Source organism: Typopeltis vanoorti, chromosome 5, assembly GCF_054136105.1.
Source record: "Typopeltis vanoorti isolate ZY-2024b chromosome 5, IOZ_Tvanoo_1.0, whole genome shotgun sequence".
Classification (NCBI taxonomy): Eukaryota; Metazoa; Arthropoda; class Arachnida; order Uropygi; family Thelyphonidae; genus Typopeltis; species Typopeltis vanoorti.
In genome coordinates, this window is record NC_143553.1 from 30,632,576 (window position 1) to 30,651,402 (window position 18,827).

The 18,827-nt window shown below is 37.7% G+C and overlaps 1 pseudogene; it reads left to right on the forward strand.

The window, feature by feature from the left end:
- Positions 1–4,862: 4,862 nt before the first annotated feature.
- Positions 4,863–5,013, forward strand: LOC150106286 (U2 spliceosomal RNA; annotated as a pseudogene).
- Positions 5,014–18,827: the final 13,814 nt, after the last annotated feature.

An 18,827-nucleotide genomic window follows, 5' to 3' on the forward strand; every position in this document is an offset into this window, starting at 1 on the left:
TATTTCATTCGGAGTTACACTTACAAACATTCCTCTCAATAAAGCAGGCTGCGCTATATTTCCCCTAATATAAATTCGCTACTTATAACTACATGCGCGATACGAGCAGACGCAAATTTACCGAAGCTAAAATTTGATTTTTAAGTCGCGCAGTGAAAAATATATGAAAAGATAAAGGGTTACTACAGTTTGTAGACCATCTTATATCGAAACCGCGTTCAACAAGGGTTACTAAAATTTCTAGACCGCGTTGTATAAGTACTGCGTTATACGAGGGTTACCTGCACTATCACAAAAAAAAAAGGGATAAAAATTGCAACTTATAACAAAAACTAAGAGGAAGCAAAAAGGAGCCAAACTTGCATTCAAATCTACTCTGGTGTTCTTAGAGAAGAAAAATCCCGCTCTGGAATAATGATTATGCTCCATAATTCCTTAAAAAATAGTACAGAAAACTATATACGTGTGTGTATGTGTCACAATGAAAGAATATTACAGGCTCGAATATGGTTAAATTAAAAACATCCAACAATAATAGCAGTTTATACCCTATTGAAGGCAATGAGGAAGAAAGTAATGGATTCTACAATATGCTACATGATGTCTGGAACAAAGTAGATAAAAATGATTACATATCCGTTCTTAGAGACCTTAATGCTAGACTTAGAGGAGACATCTCTTTATCTGATTTGCAGGAAACTCCAGAGAACATATATGCAATAACAACGAAAGAATTGAAACATTGCGCATTGAAAGAATGGACAATAGTAGAATCACCAAACAAATCCTTGAATACAAACCCGTGGGGAAGAGATCAGTTGGAAGACAATATAAAAGATAGAATGAGACCGAGGCCTAATACAAGATAGGATGATGAGTAATAATTATTAAAAAAGGATGGAAGAATATAGTAGAGCGCCCTACCGCGATGAGCCCTTGACGGTTTTACGTAATGATAGTTTTAAAGGATTAGATGGATCGGACACGAAGAACCTTCATGAAGGCTTTTCAGCTAATGACTGCTTAGGTCTCAAAACGCAAGTGGTAGGGTTTTCTCCTTCAGAAAACTGAGAAGTTTTCATTGTTAGTTGCTTCTGCGGTAAACAAAAAACAACCCAATCCAATAACAACCTTTTAGTATGTATATAATATTAGAAAATGAATAAAACATTCAAATGAAAAATTCTTATTCCACCCACAGCATATGCGCTAAATTAAAAATGATACTAAGCTAAAAAATAGTACTCTATTGGTGTACCGTATGATTGAAGAAAATAAATAAACATACTTTGTATAATCAAGTTCCTCTGCCAGTCTCTCTTACTTCGCACGATACGTTTATAAATTTTTCTTTGCAGATATATTTATTTTTTTATCAACTTGTTTATAAAGCCTGGGCTGGACAAGATTCACTTGACTGATTTCAGCAATATATTATTCTTTGTTTCTTTCACTTAGATGACAAACAACGATACAGTAAATACAAATTTTCTTCTCTAATTGTCAGAATAATTGGTATTCCTGTTCAGTAAAAATACATAAGCAGCTGCATATTTCAACTGACTGGGAGGTTTTTTTTTTTTTGAATCCTACATATAAAAAAGGTAATAAACTTGTCGTCCATCTGCATACGTGCCGGGAACTAAGCACCCGATCTCCCACTAGTGAGCCCCACCTGATTACCAGTGATAAATAATCGTTTTCACAATCTAGAGACTAAATGCGGAACTCTTTTTTTTTTTCCACTTAAGTGGCGTCTTTCCACATTCTTTATACTCAACAGGGATCTCTCCCCAATACATAAAAGTAAGCCTGCGTTCATTCCATTCAAAAAGAAGAAAGTCTGCTGTCAAACTATAAACATTCCACTCAGTGCCGGCTCGAGGGTATGTGGCGCTAACCAGGCCAGTTTTATCAACGCATTGTAAGACAAGACAGACATCATAAAATTCTTTATTGTTAAAAGCAGTTAAATGCCAAAAAAAGTGCGTATAGAGCATTTTGGGGGACACTGCTCGTACCACCAACGCTTCGACTTTCTGGTCCTCTTTAAAACTATTACTTTTTTTAATAGATATTGGCGCCCCAAAGCCATTGCGCCTCTACGCCGGTGCCTCTTTGCAGGCATACATGCCATAAAATGACGCTCTTGGTATTTCCAGATCAACTGATCGATTCTGGAATTAAGGTCTGCATAACAAATTGCCATTCATTGGCCTAGCTTCCACCCTCCGTATTGTCATCGGTTTTCTCTCGAGTCAATGGTTTCTTCTGTTCGAACTTTTCCATCAATGCAAGTGCGGCAGAGCCATGTTCTATCGCCCATTTTCTCTCTCTCTCTTTTTTTTTTTTAACCCATACACGAGAAGTTGGTTGATCAACCTATAATAAATCATACCGTACATGGGTAACCATACCGCATTCTTACAGATAAAAAAATCTTTTCTCACTAACCAGTAAGTCGAATTCATAGTGTTACTGATGATAGTACATTCCATACCTCCTACTCATTCGGCAAAACTTGCAGCACTCAAAAATAACTGAGACTCAAGATTTGCTACAAAGCGCCTTATGTACTCTTCTCTGTGCCATTTTTCAATGAGGCCATAATAATATACTTAATGCTACCAAAATTCATTCTTGCGTGTGTGTTTTCCTTACAAAAAAAAAAAAAGATCCTAGTTAATCTTTTCTTACGTTGATTAATACGCAAATCAGACAAATGTCACATCTTTTTCTCTCTTTTTTGCTGACATTTACGTCTAGTGTTCTAGTCTATAAGCACATCACATTAATAATATCCTCAGCCACTAAAATTTTAGGCATCCTTCTTTTCACGATGCTACATTTCGTTCAACCAGTTCCTCTGTACACATCCCAGGTCTGTCAAACTCTAGAATATGGTTCGTGTTTAGCGTGATGCATCAAAAACCTTCCCAAATGTTCCGGCATCTGGAACATTTGGGAAGATGATTCTAGAAAATCCCTCTCACTGACTGACTTCAATCACCATTACACAGATGGTACGTTCCATCTTACGTCTCTTTTAGTATTTCCATAGACATTGATCCACTGCTGTCCGCTCAACTTGATAACACATGAACAACCACTGCCCAATATATATATTAAATCAGACTCTTTCAAACTGCCTTTTTTCTCTGGAATAGCATCCTGAAGAAGTGTTCCTCACCTTTCAGCTCTTAAAAAAAAAAAAAGCAATGATCTCTTATTGCCTGCAGACATCACCGGTGTGTTGTAGGTTTTGCAACTATTTGGTTGTGCGAACACGTTTAAACAAATATAAATATTTCTTTAAAGGTGTTCTCGCAAGTCCACCTTTAAACAAATATTTATATGACCACCTCAAGATATTCCTAGCTATTCATGCCAATTCAGGGTCTGTTAGTTGGTGGGGGGGATGACAATGCTATACATTCAGCTGACTATGCTAGGTATATGATATGCTTATCCATATTCCACTGTAAAGAATGCAGAAACCTATTCCTTACTCTCTTTCTAGTTGCATTTTTTATCCCAATTTCTACAGTTTATTCCATCGGTTAAATATGACATGATGTATGAAGTAACAAATTTGAACGAAATAAAATTATAGTATTATAAACACGCAGTTTTGATAAGAAACTAATACACTGAAATGTATTTTCGTACCAGACCTTCCAAAACTTTAGATTGAGCTTTTTTAAATAATATTTTTTATATTATTTAAAAAGGTTCAACCCGAAGTTCATCTTATATTGTTGCTATTCCTACGATTATTAGCAATTATTTCTACCTAGCTGTTTTAAAAGAACGCACTGCCTTTGGACAAATTCACCGTGTCATCTCAGTTTCCAGAAAGCCTGCTACGTCACTATTTGCAACCGATACATCGTTACGAACGTATGGTAATTAACACCGGGTAACAAGAATGTTCTTTATTAAAAACTTAGCAGTCAACACTAATGGTATTTTCTCTATATATGGAGAAAAATGAAAAAAAAATAAAAAATCCTGAATTTTTTCCCCACTTGTATTCTATATTATGTGGCGTTCTATATTATGCTACATTTAACCGATAAAATAAAGTGGAGAAATTGAAAAAACAAATGAAACTAGAAAGGAAAGAATTATTTTGGGTATATTTTACAATGGAATATAGATACGCATACCCTTGTGAGGGCATGCGTATGTGAATCTGCACTCTCGCAATGTTATAAAAGCCTATAATACATTTGTACAGGGGACGAGCTAAAGGTTATTTAATCTATTGCTCCACAGACAAAACATGGACCTTTTTTTTTTTTTTTTAATCAAACTTCCACTAAAGAGGATGGGATCTGAACTAGAAGCCTGTTGGAGAACGGATACACAATCGACCAACCGCTCCAGCAACTTGCCTACACGAAAGAGTAAGTCAATATTTGGCGCACTCCAGTAAGATGTTTCTCTCTTTCTCCCCTCCCCCCCTTGTGGAAACTGGTTTTTAATTCCGAAGGACTATAAAAATTATTCGCTGCACTCTATTCGGGACAATAACACCACTTAGGGTTATGAACACGAGATGACCAAAGTTGTTTCTTGTATTCTCTCTTCATTCATTAGTCTATGTCGTCAGTAGTAGTGAGCTCGAGTACTGACGATGACTAGCTACCTGATGATTTCAATTAATTAAAGGTATATATTAGTATATTTTCCCCTAGAAGAGTGAGCTGATCTAGAGGTAGTGCGATACTAAGCTACTCTCGCACCAATGATGAAGCAAGTTCCGAACACTGCGACGCAGTGTTCGTAAAAAGAGTTTAATATCTTGAGATATGATGGTGTCGTACCAAGTAGCTGATAAAAAAACAGATACTACATTTGTTGCTTCTCGTTCTATTGGTTAAAATCAGTGTACTATCTTTTCTTATCAGCTTAATATCTGATACGAACTCTTTGGTACCCCCAAGATATTAAACTGTTTTTTGAATTTCGACGAAGAGTTTGCTTCATCTTTGCCTCAAGTTACCTCTTTGCTATCGGGGTATCGCTTCTTGGCCTTCTGGCTAAGATCAAAGTGCGGTGTGTGTGTGTCATTATGGGTCGAAAAGTTTGAAACGCACTGGTTTAAACCATTCATTATAACAGAGAAAAATACATTTGGGTGGGGCGGCCATGCAAGGTGTGGCTGATACAGTGTTGAACGGTGGCCTCCCACGATGAGTCCTGGGATTTCATGAAGAGGCAGTCTAATAATAATAATAAAATAATTACAGTTTGATATAAAGTATTTTTAAAAAACGATACTTAAGCGAGAATACTACATAAATAAAAAAATACTCCAGTTCTTTCTTCAATTAATATTCATATCCATAAATGAAACTTTATATACACACAAAAAAAAATCCATCAGAAATCAGTTTCGTGACTCAGTCTGTTTCTAGAAACTATTTTTTTTTTTTTCTAGAAACTATTTGGATCGAACCAAAGGGGACTGTGAACTGTTGACACTGATTAAGTTCCAATCCCGTCTATGATGCAAAGAACCTTTACGCTCTTTGCCAAGTGAAGGCGAGTTGGTGGGACTCATACAGAGATGAAGGCGTTTTCATTCTGCGGAATGAAAACGCCTTCATCTAAGCCCTCATGATTATGGTGTGGGCTTACGTGTAAGCATAAAGTAGAAATTAAAAATCACATCTTCACAAGTTCAACTTCTTTTTTTCTAGAAACTTGATTCTTGGTGGGTAAACCTGAAAAAAAAAAATGTTCAGATAGGAAGATGATTTACTGACAATGAAATATTTCATATACGAACCGAGTCCAAGAGCATGAAGGTACTCATCTTCTATGAAAGAGATATTAATGATATTTTGGATTGTATGAAGGAGATATACTTGATTGTTAGGAGAGAGAGAGAGATGGTATCATAACTTCAAAATTACTTGAATAGACTAGTCTTGATAAAGTTGAGGGTGGAACTACAGATTATTCATTACGTATGAAGAAGTCGAAGTTCAGGGAACATATTTCAGCAAGGGAAGGTAGTCAGCGTGTAGCCCAGGTATGATGATGATGATGAGGTGAGAAGGTGAGCGAAGATTATGAATGGTACGTTATCAGAGTTGTGTGAGGAGAAAGGAGTTCATTTTGTGAATGTGAGGGATGAATATGAGTGGGTAGAGATGTATAAAAAGAGATGGGCTACATTTAAATAGATGTGGTGTAAATCTGTTAGAGAAACTGTTGCTGCAATAGAAAATAACTGAAGTGAATGTAAGACCTGAGGAAGAGCAGGAGAGTAAGGTTGGCAACTTTGTGAATGGAGAGGTGAATGGCACGAGTGAAGAGACTGACAGGGAGACACGGCGTGGCGTGAGAAGTGTAGATGATAGTTTCAGGGCTAATGTAAGATATGAGTACGCAAGAAAGGATGAAGATGGTCAAGAATGTGGGTATGACATTTAGCTCTGGGGAAGGGGTGCAATATCAGGGATGGACAAAAAAAAATGTGGAGGAGTCATATCCGAGAAGTGGGGTCAGTGGGACTTGTTATAGAAACAAAAATCAGCTAGTGTATATGCTTACAAATTCTATAAGTAACCGAAACAAGGGAAGTGAAACTGTAGCATTGATAGAGTTTATTCACCCAAAAATTGTTGAAATAAGTGAGACATCGTTGAACGAGGATGACATTCGCAAAGGAATAGAGATGGAGGGATATGGCAAAAAGGGAAGCGGAGTGTTATTGATGATGTCAGAGGAGTTGTGCCCATCCAGCGTGGAGATGCAAGGAGAAAATACTGACGGTGGTTTTGAAGAGTATGTGTGAAGTGGAGGTGGACAAGATGAAATTTTAGTAAGGTGTTGCGCTATAAACCTGATAATCATTTCCTTCTCACTGCCTTCCGCATTAAGCAAATTGGTCTGGCTAATAAAACGGTGTCATTATGGGCGATTTCAATTATGGTAATATGGACTGGAAGGAAGAAACAGCATGGGGTACCAAATATAATGAATTTATGGAGTTTTTAATGGCCAACTACCTTAAGCAGTATGTAACAGAGGCCACACGTGGATCAAGTGCCACATCTTCCTCCAGTTAGTGAAAGTGACCATGAAGTGATCACGTGGGTGGTAGTCAGCCATATCAGGACGTTTGTGAGAAAGAGTTACAATATGTAGAACTATAAGGCGAGTGATAATGACAAACTCAGGAGGCGGTATCATGGGATGAGGAATGGCATGCGAAGGAAATCAGTGCTGCCTGCTCTCTACTCAGGAAGTACTTGTATCTGGCAGAGGCAATGACTGTGTGTATTCCAAAGATCAGGAGATTAATAAGGTAGGTGTAAAATGGATGATTGAGGAGGTGAAGCGTGCATTCAGGAAGAAAATGGCATTGCGGAGGCGGCACAAGATGAGTGGAGATAATTAGTTACATGAAGAGTACAAAGAACAAGCAAGGAGGGCGACTCGCTTAGTGAGGGTAGCAAAAGTGCGGCATAAGCAGCCGTTAGCAAATGAAGATTTTTTCGATATGCGACCAGTAGAAGGGTCAATGAGGTGCTTAATAAGCACTTATTCCGTCCTTGTGATTGAAACATAATGCTGAACTTGAGAGCAGTGGGAATGGGAGAGGAGGCACTAATGGTGAGTGAGTGAGCAGGAGGTATATGAGGAATTGAGTAAACTTGATGTCAACCAATTTAAAAATTGATAAATATTAATCAGTAACTTGTTTCAATGAAATGGCGTTCATCTAGAACTCTCTATTGCATTTTATGCAGTACCCTACTTATGGTGATTGATTTTGATGGGATTTTGCTTTTCCTCGCCCTCAAATCTTTCCGTAATCGATGACGGCCCATTTAATGTTAGGTATGCTCATGAAAGGTCAGACCGCTGCAAGTGTCCTAATTCTTGGTTTAGAAAATTTAAGAATAATGTGACGCTTTAATTAAATTTTTTCCAGTGTCTGTAGCAACGTCCATGTGTTTTCAAGTTTATTTATAGAATATTTATGTATATATAATAAAGATATATATCAATAATGTATGCAATATATAATATATACATTACATACAGTATTTCATAATAATAATATTGTATGGTATGAAATTTGACCAAAGACAAGAACTCACGGCAGATTACCGACTAAAGCACGTTTAAGGTTAACATGAAAAAGAAAGGGGGGAAATCGATTTCGCACCGAAAATAGTAACTTCCTTGCTTCGCATGAGCTCAGCTATTCCCACATTTCAACGCAGCCTTGCACGGGACTCCCCGAGGACGGGCACATAAACTAAGAATGAGTGGCGATCATAATTAACGAATTACAGCACGCAAACTGGAAAGAACACTTTATTTGACACGGGATACGCTGAAAAATCCTTCTATTCCCTAAGGGTGAAAGAAAAAAAGCACGCTGTGTTAAAACTAGAGCAGCGTCTTGTTCTAGACTCAGAATGCTTGTAACGTAATTGGAATCTTTGGAACGTTCCTTTGGGAATCTTTCGGTTCCGTGGAGTTTCGGAAGTGAATTACATCACGGCTATTATTTCTCATCGCTTCGATCATATTTGCTTTCCTTCGTAATCAGGAAACGAGTCGGGGCGTTTTAGAATGCTTGAATGTTTTAGAAGATATTCGAAGCACTCGGTGCCCTACTCGTCAGGGATGCGCAAAAGTTTGATTCTTGTGATGTAATTGAAGTGAGGGAGGTTAAAAATATATGTGGGGGGGGGGGTAGAGTAAGATAATAATAATAAAATCCCGGCTTTCTCTATTTCAATATTTTTTTTTATCCCAACACGCAATAAAAAAGACAGTTAAGTCATGCAGAGTATTCTGAAAGTCTTTCTTCCAAGATACGAGTATATTAAGTAGCTTACCAGAGACGCTTTATTATGTGCAAGTATGGTCACCATAAGCAATTCAGCTACAGATCAATTGATGCACCGAATGCGATCATTCTATGCAGCCCTTAGCATGGGCAGTTTGTGAGAACTGCTTCGTTTGACTGTTCTGTTTTTTGAAGCTTGCTTGCTGGCATCCTGTCTGGTAATATCTCAATAGTATCATGAATGCGTTTGTGGGAGGGGATATGCTACTTGCAACCCAGTAAAAATGAAACGGCGCAGTTTCTGATTATATTACCAGCCCATCTTCCTGGAAAAGATTCAAGGGTGGCATTTCGAAATTACCGAGTTGGTTTGATTTGAGTTAACACCAAAACTAAGTATGAATATGAAGCTGTTGTGTGTTACTTCTCCTGGAGATGAAAAACGATCACACAAACCTTCAGTTAAAAGGATTGTGTGATCCTAGATTCAAGCTGGAGGAAACGAGGTGGTGTATACCATCCTTCTGAAAGGAAGGTTATTCGGCTCCGGAACGAATCATTCCCGAAACATCCGTAGGTAAGCGTGTTATGTCGCCGAACCATGCAATACGGTCCTATTAAACATTTTTGAAATTTTGAAATGGTTGCTGTGGTGAAGGCAGTTGTGGAATGTCTAAAACAAATTTTCGCAAGTTTGTCTCCTATTCATATCATGACAGGCAACTTACTTGCAAATTGAGGAAGGTTCCTATGAATGTTATGAATTCTCGCAAATCTAAATACAGGATTAATTTGAATACTTCCAGTTCCACCGACAAAACCAATATGTAAATGCAGAGTATTTATATATTGATTTTGTCGGTGATGCTAACTAATGTATGGATTTCGTTACGCATTCCGGTTGGATTGCGTCACCTCTTCGCTGGAGTAGCTCCATTATTTTATTTTATTTTATTTTTTTAATATGAAAACAAATTTGAAAGTTCTGGGATAACTGTTTTAATTATTTTCGGTTGTTTGCTCTTCAAAGCATGCACACATCAATCATTAGCTTCAATTGTGAAAAGGCTGTCATCGGTTATGTTACAGCGATTCGAGTGGTTAGTACAGAACATCTTCACGCTTTATATTACAGTAAGGACCACTTGGAAGAAAATATATATATAGCAGCACGATTTGTTTTAAAACATTCGAGTGTCCCAATACTTATTTCAACTTACGGCCTTCGAGAGTCTTATTATAGTCTTATTATTAGTCTTATTAATAAGGTAACAGGCTGCATCACTCAATATCCATAGGAAATATTATCAGTCGATTCTTATAAATGAGAGGATGTCACCTCAACCAGGAAATGCACAGGAAGATTCAGACCAAAATTCTTTCTGTCGTCTTATCAAACACTCAACACAAAAGGATATTTGGTAGGACGACAGAAAAATTCCGGGAGTCTGTTGTGGAAAAGTATGAATCGCCAGTTTGGTTGGTCGAGGGGGTTAGCGTATTCGACTCCAACCCACAGGCTGCAAGTTTGAATCCCGCCATGGACATCGATGGTTTGTGGCTGTCTTTAGGTAGGAGAAGAATTTCATTGCCCGATGTGAGATCTCATCCAATCTGCTGGAGGCATAAAGTGGCTTGAAGCACTTCCATTTTTGATCTCTAGAGCAGAGTTTCCGGACTATGTAAAAATGAACAAATTAATTTTTCAAAAAAAAAAAAAGTATAAAAGAAAAATCATTAGCCCTCCCACAGTAGGAATGTACTGTAGGTGGGTGCCACATAAAACAGGAAAAAAAATCAATTAAAAGTCTACAGATTAGTCTGAGTCTCTAGAAGCGTAGCTGCATATTACCAAAAATCAACTGACAGCAGAATGCACTGGTATACAAAACATCGTGACTTCCACAATAAAGTGTTTAAAGTACATCATATGGAGCCACAAATAATGCCACACCCTTCTGCAATCGAATGGATAAGTGCGGGTGGTTATGGCTGATGCTCGAGTGACACCTTATGCCTGATCACAACATCTCTGCTGTGAAGTTTGGAATAACGATGTGCAGCTGTGTATTCGAACGTTTAATCGTAATCTATGACGGGATGAATGCCGACCGATATGCTAAACGAAATGGAGACCGTTTTCATTCAACTTATTCGCCACTAGATGGCGAAGAGATTGTTCATACCCTCCCGTTTTATCCGCCTCTGGACATAAACATGGCTTGAAAAAATGATCGTTTGGCATTTCGAAGGCATCTGATCGGATCTGGCATAGATGCCTACTTACCAAACTACAGTTGTATGGTTTGCTCCATCATTTGGAGACAAATGATCTTCCTGCTACACATTAATGATCTTCTCTCGCTAACTTCAAATGCTATCCGCAGTTTTGCTAACGACAATACATACACTCACTTTGCTCCTCTTTTTCATTTAAACTATTGTGCTGCGAGCTTAGGATAGCTGTCCTCACTCTACTTAAGCAAAAAGAGATTTCACTCATCTCTCCTTCACACCAACCGCGGCATCAGTAACGTACAAATTAAATAGAAGTCATCTAAAGATACAGCTCTGGGTACCCCCTTCCATCACCCTAATTTCTTTTATTCTATTCTTCCGTACACTAATGCTATCACTGAGTGTTTATTGACCTCACCCGGTTCAACAATTTCACTCTATCATAAAGTGGTCATAGAATACCAAGTCAAGATCTCCCTTAACAAAAGTCACTATTATTCCAGTGTTATCTACTCGCTTTGGAATTCCGGTCTTGTTTAACTTTTCCAAAACTTTAATCATCACCTGTAATTCCACAATAAGCCACTTTCCTGCCTTCTACGTTCACCAGATTCATCCTTACATAGTTTTTTTTTCTCGCTTTTACTTGCTACATAATGAAAGGAGAATTGTGTATTTCTGGCCTGCGTCCTACACTGCTAGCGGATCTTTTCATCATCCGTTTTCTTTATACCTCTTTTCGTTGTTGCTTCTTTTTATGCTTAATATAGCTTTTTATTCATTTAAATGCCACTTAATTCAACCACTAGATACTTACATTGGGAACACTCAAATATCCCAACTGCGTTGTTCACGTTTAGTCTTTTCTCTTCTAGTTCTTTCTGTATCGCTTCAAGTGTGTTGTCTAAAATTACCATAATTTCCTGCTTTGCGTGTATCCTTTCATAAGAGAAGGATGCCTGATGTCCTTATTCTTGCTTAAAAAACTTGAAGTTCTGGTTTCCTTCAGTGCAGGCTTGAGACATTGGCATATTTGAAATGATGCCCACAGGCAGAGCACACAAAGAGTATCGAAGACAAAATTCTTTATATATTCCTATTATTGAAAAATGTGTCGGAATAAATATTCTGTTCACTTTTACGCTTGCGAGTAGACCCACGCTGTATCATGCAAGCCTTCGAAACCACATCCGGCGGAGTAGGGTGGTTAATCTTTATTCCCGTAGTGTCCCATGCCTCTGTACTGCATGTGTTCTGTTTTGAGGAATAAAAAACCTTGGGAAAAAACTTTCCACAGCTGTATGAGACCTGCTAACTCAGGATGAGGTCAGTTAACCAGTCTCACACAGCGATGATGAACGGTCTTCGCGTGGAATAAATATTTGATATTCTATGAATATATTCAAGTTATTGGTGATACTACAGTAGCAATTATTTATCACCTTCGGTGTGCACCGATTTATTTATTTTTACCTGAGGTACCAAAGCGAATTCGTATGTTGACATCCCGATGATGTATCGCATACTGGTTTTCGCCATCGTTCAAGTATCTCTTTGCTGGTGTGCAAGTCATGATCGTTAAAGACTTATCCCTTTGGTCATTATTTCAAGATAATTTATCTTAATTCAAAAGTGGTCAGCGTGGATGCAAGTTAGAAACGCCAGCAATTTAAAGTGGCGATATCTTTGTTCACTTACGTAATACGGAAAACACAGTTACATAAATTAGTAGAAGGGATTTCGATCAGTGCGGATTTGCTATGCAAACGTTTGTCCCACGTTCGGTCTAAGCACGTACCCATATTTGTAAAGGCGCATCAAAAAGTAGTAACTGGGAATAAACTTAAATCGGGTCTCAATTATGCGAAATGCAGTGAGGAGACAGCAGATGCTGAATTATTATTACCCTTCGGTACATTCTTGGACTCACTGTCCAACTCGTCGTCTTTTAGAACGGCAGTTAAATAGTTTTTTTTTTTTTTTTGTCGATTAATCAAGTATGTTCTCAGACCACTACGCTTGCTTTGTGGGAGGAAAAACCTTTTAACCCTGTGATTATTCCTTCTAACTCTCCCGCAACTGAACTGCTTTTGTTCCTCACGTGAAAAGGAGATTCAAAGTTGGGTCTTTTCCAACTAAACGGAGCAGAATACATCGCACCACCTTAATGACTGTGCTACGGGGAGCTTCAGTTAATGTTTGAAACATATTTTGAAGGAAAAAATGAGTAAATTATTTCTAGTAGTAATCGTAATATCTTAATGGGTTGGGAGACCGAAGTCCCCGACATATCAGTATTATGTATTAATAGCGGCAATCCAATTTGTGTTCAATAACTCTCTCTCAAGAGCACTCACTATTTACGCATTTCATGGTGTTTCCAGAGGTCGATGTGATCTGCCTGCAGTATCGACCCATCCATAACTTCCGCTAGAAAAGTCTCCCATTTAGCGTGGAGAATGCATTAAACTTTCACTAGAGGACGCTAGCAACCAGAGACCACTTTGAATGCATTTTACAGACGAGAACAGTCTTCCTCTCTTCGTGAAACACCCCATACGAGATTCTGTTACATCTGTTACCTTGGCGACCTGTGTATTCGGTTCTGCACCGAGTACAGGAAAACATTATTGTGACCATTCTGCGCTATGGCAACGACTTGCATACTTATCGAAACAGTAAGAACTGCTATTCGAGCCATAAAAAATATTAAAAAAACTGTTGGTTTGCACTCTCGATAACAGGAGGCCTGAAATGCCGAGTGAATATTCAATACTGCAGTTGATAATAAGGCGCATATTGTCAAGACTAAATTTATTCTAATAACACGATCTCGAAAATACATTTTATTTTGTATTAAAGGTCCGAATTTTAAAAGCTGGTGTTCAAAGGCGGGCGCCACAGTATATCTAGGACAAAAAAAAAAAAAGTTTGGTGCCTCTTAATTTATTATTATTTTTAATTTTTCGAAATTACAGTTGTCATACCTGCCGTCTACCTTTTCTCTACAGGTGTTGGGTAATATTACGAGGGGAAGTTCCCCTTCCCTGGAGAAAGTTTCATAATGAGTCTTTTGAGATGTCCCGCCTGCTTAAAATTACTGAATTCACAATTACGTACTTTATTAACTGCAAGAACCGAGTTTTAATTTGGTTTTCCTTTGCAATGTCTTGACTTTGAAAATGCCGCGTCACAGTCAAAACACGTGACAGAATTTTAGAAAGAAGGCAAGCACTCCTAAAATTTTGGAAACATGTCTAAATGTCTCGATACTTTTAATGATACTGCCAATAAAATTGTTGCTTCTCTTTGCGCAGGTCGAAACAATAAAATAAAACAACTAGAAACACTATGAAGTTTATTGCTTCAGATCTTATTGATTCTTATTTTCTTTCGGAATTCATATTTAATACTCTCGAAAGACGATACTAATATACAATTAAAATCACAAATAGTGATAGTAATGGAAGTACGAAAACAAGATGATTCGCAAACTTTTTGGATGTGAATCAATTAAGCTTCAATCAATTAAGCAGGCTAACGGAATTCCTACTTGACTGATTAAGTTCTGCGCTGCATGAAAAGTGCTTCCACCAACTGAATAAAATCCAACTGTCGCAACTTTTATGACAGGTTTCCGCACGAATTAATGTCCTCACGCAAGATATTTCTTAAGCAGTACGCATGTCTATTAGTACAATACATCAAGCAGCGGAAAAATGGGTTGTTGACGACAGTTGTCAATAACGAACGACGAATATTTCGAATCAGTGGATTCGAACAAGCTACACTCGTATGAACGATATTCGAATGAGCTCACGTTAGGAGCGGTTACATGAAACGCAAAAGTCAACACTGGAGCTATGGAAACCAAATTTGTATTACTTATGGAGTTTGGGATGGTTAGAAGTACTCTAGAATAGTACTTTCTATAAGTACTCACTTATGCAAATATTCCTGCCGCTATTGAAGCACCTTTGAAACAGGTTTTCGGTATTTTTAAAAGCTTCCTTTTGCACTTTGTGCAGGTTTATTTGCCATTCGTAGTTCTCTTGAAGAAAAATTTACCAAATATTATTCAGTTGGAGATTCGCAATAAAAAATAAAATAAAAACTTAGTTATTGGCACTCGTGTGCTATATCGCAAAAATGTCATCTGCAAGACGTATTCATAACATGCCGTAATTAAAGAAAGTAGCTAGCATTTGGTTGCTGCGTAATTGGAGCGATTTATGGTAGTAACTATTGTGATATTTAAACACCCACGTACTTAAGGAGTTATCCACGCTCATTCAAAATGCCACAGCACGTGACTCGCAGGTTGCTTCTGTACGAGGAGTCGGGAAAACACCATTCGTTTTATTCTTGAGACGGAAACGCAACGAGCTTTGTTAAACTTATCTCATTTTAAATCATCTTTTGTAAAATGAAATTTAAGTGCTAAAAAAGGAAAGACCTTACAGAAGTCGGAACAAAACTCGCGCGTGTAAGCCGAGTCCACGATCTCAGATCTCATTAGCACACAATTCGCTTTCATGAAATGAATCAACCTCAGCGTGTTAGGAACAACTACAAAAACGAATTATTACTAATAGCTTTTCTTTTTCCCTACAAAACTGATGTGCTATTGTGTATCCTATCGATTAACAAAATAATAGATCGCGAATCTGACCAAACCGAAATGTCGAGTCACAGTATCAACGTACTGACCGACACTTGAGTGAGGTGGCATTCGAGAGTTCACTTCGCTTGTGGTAGCAGTGGGTCAGTTAATCGTAATATTACTTTGTTTTAATAAGAATTTATTTAATAAGATCTTTTGACTTAATAATTAAAATAACACAATCCATTCCTAAGTTTGGTCAAAATAATAGTTTTTCTTCAAGTTGTTTTGGTGTCCTGTATAGCGAAGAACGTGCGTGTTTGATATCTTAATAACAAACATGGGAACTCCAAGTTAGGGGGTTGATAAAATGTAAACAATTTTGGTTAACATTTGAGGAATTATTACGAGAAAGTAGATGAGTTACACAGGATATCAAATAAGTCCTTTCTCACTTGATAATAGGAATTCAGTATCAGAACATACAAAAATTACATTCACCACTATCTTTCATTTCATATTTGCAGAAAACATTTCTTAAATTATAGCGCTAAATTCTTTGCACCACGAACTTTAAACTTACCTGAGCTGTTTCATTCATCGATTGATGGCCTCGTGCACGACATCTGAGGCCTCTCTCATTACTGCTCAGCAATAATCAAGAGCATGTTCGAACTCCACTCACCCTAAACCATTTCTCTGTCTGTGGATTGTCTCGCTTATTTTGTGCTATACTCGGAGGACTTACAGCAATGCATAATTTAGTGACTGATGTACAGAAATAATTCTGCTTTGAACTCATTCCAAACTGAGTTGTATTTAGTTTTATTTTTTACAAAAATAAAATTTTGATTTCAGTCACCAAGTGCCGCTATACAAGGTACTCAAACTATTAGGAACGGAAATTTTATATTCATTCTCTGTCATCCATCGAAAATAAATATGGTAAATTACGGGAGGGATCCTTGAATTAACAAGTGTGGGAGCATGTTTGTAGTAGTACCAAGTCCATTTTTCATTAATTATTTTTGTAAGATGAACGTTAAAATGTAGTTGAAATTGCTTAGTAAGAATTTCATCCAGCGAAATCAGTCTCAGATGTCTAAAAATATTAATGTATTATCAATGTTCCGCTGCATTTTAATCCTTAAAAAAGTACGGAAAAGCATCTCGCATGATACAAGAAAAAAGTGTACTTAAAGTTACTTGAACCAATGGGAATAACTACGATACAGTATTATAATAATAATAGGACAAACAAATGACTGCAATAACTATAAATGAAGACGATTGATTTTAGTGAAATTAATACAGCGAAAGAAAGTAGTACTTACCTGAAATCACAGACAAGTCGGATCCGACCATCTCCCACTATCAAAAGAAACAGATAACTTGGGAATTTGCACAAAGAAAATCATCCAGTCCGGCTCATCATGATCTATAAATGACAACATTAATCGTTACCCAAATATTTATCAGAGTCATCATCATAGTTTATTCATAATATGATACAATGAAAAGGAAAAGAGATTTATATTAAAAATTAAAGATTGCAAATTATGGTCTTCCAAGTCTCTCTATCTTGAGCTATCAAGAGTACACAAAAAAAATTAACCATAGTACAAAACTACGTCTATGCTAAAATGGAATCTATCAGTAACCCACAACTAACGACTGGTTAAAAGGTACCGAATATAAATTTAAATTGGTTCCTTGCTTGGTTTGCTGAACAGATAGCACTTTCGTTCCGCAACCAATATATCCTGGGGGTAGATCTAATTCCACTGCCCCACCTTCTGTAGGCTTGAAAAATTTCCATGTTTGGTAGCTAGAGCAGAGTTTGTAGATTATCTAACCCACTGTACTAATAGATTTACAACGTTCTCTGATGGGATAGCGGAAACCACATAGGGCGCAAGTATCTCAGAAACCATTATTACCCTGATAGGATAGTCCGCTTATCTTATTTCACCATTCCAGGGTATGTCGAGAATGGTGAGATAAGAGAGGAATATGTTCATCATTGTAAAGAGACAGAAGGTTCGATTGCAGATTTGAAGTCGAATACACCTCCACAATTGATGAGAGGACTTCGCCGTACAAGACTGCTAGGGAGAGCGTATCTGATTGTACTATCCATTGAGCAACGTCTGGAATGGATTCAACCGTGAGAATACCACACCTGTTCAACAAGAACGAACAATTACGGCTAAAAAGGGTGAAGGAAAATCAACATTTGATATCAGAGAACTGGAGAAAGACCGTCCGAAGTTATTAATCCTAGTTCCTGTTGTTTCATGCAAACAGAAAAAAATGCGACAGCAACACGAGGCTATACTCGCTATGCTGGTTAGCGCAATGCAAGGCTGCGGAACAATGGTCTGATGCAAGTTTTGATAGCAGCTTATCAGAGCAAGATGATGAATGAAGCTTTTTATCACTTCCACTGAACCCTTGAGGAACACAGTGGAACGAGATTTCATAGCAAGGACACAAACAGACCACAAAATCCGACGAAACTCCAAGAATTTACGTCCGCCTGGGTAATAAATTTCCCAATATCGTAGAGGTGATGACGCAGCGTATCGAGGTTATTCTAAAGGAATACAGTGGTCGAACATGCTATGAGAGTAGAACTAACAAAGTAGCCGTCCAGCGTGTATTTCAAGATGTTTCGTGAACATTCCCAGTTATGTTTAGTAGTTTAGTCGCGACCTCACCATTCGCTTGATATTTATTAAGCTCACATTTGCCTTTCATTTATTCACTTTGAGGTTCAAGCATAGAAAAACTATTTCGACCTTGATTTACTTCAGTGGTAGGGAGGATCGTTATCGCGCTACTTCAAGGTTAACAACAGTCAGAGCAAACAAAAGGTCTGATTAAATGCAATGGAAATATTAATCGCATTAACAGATTTTGGAGTGGTCTCCCACGATGAGCTCAGAGACTCCATGGAGGCATGAAGTATTAATAAATAGCTGATCTCATACGTAGGTAGCGGGGTTTTTCTCCAAGAAACTCGGGTTTTTCATCCCGTATACAGAAAAATCGGCCTCGAAAACACACGTAATTGATAGACAAAAAATATTAGTGGTGGGCAGTAGATGGCATTTGTGCAGGTTGAGGATGATAGTGGCGGTTCGCTGTAGTTTGTGTGTT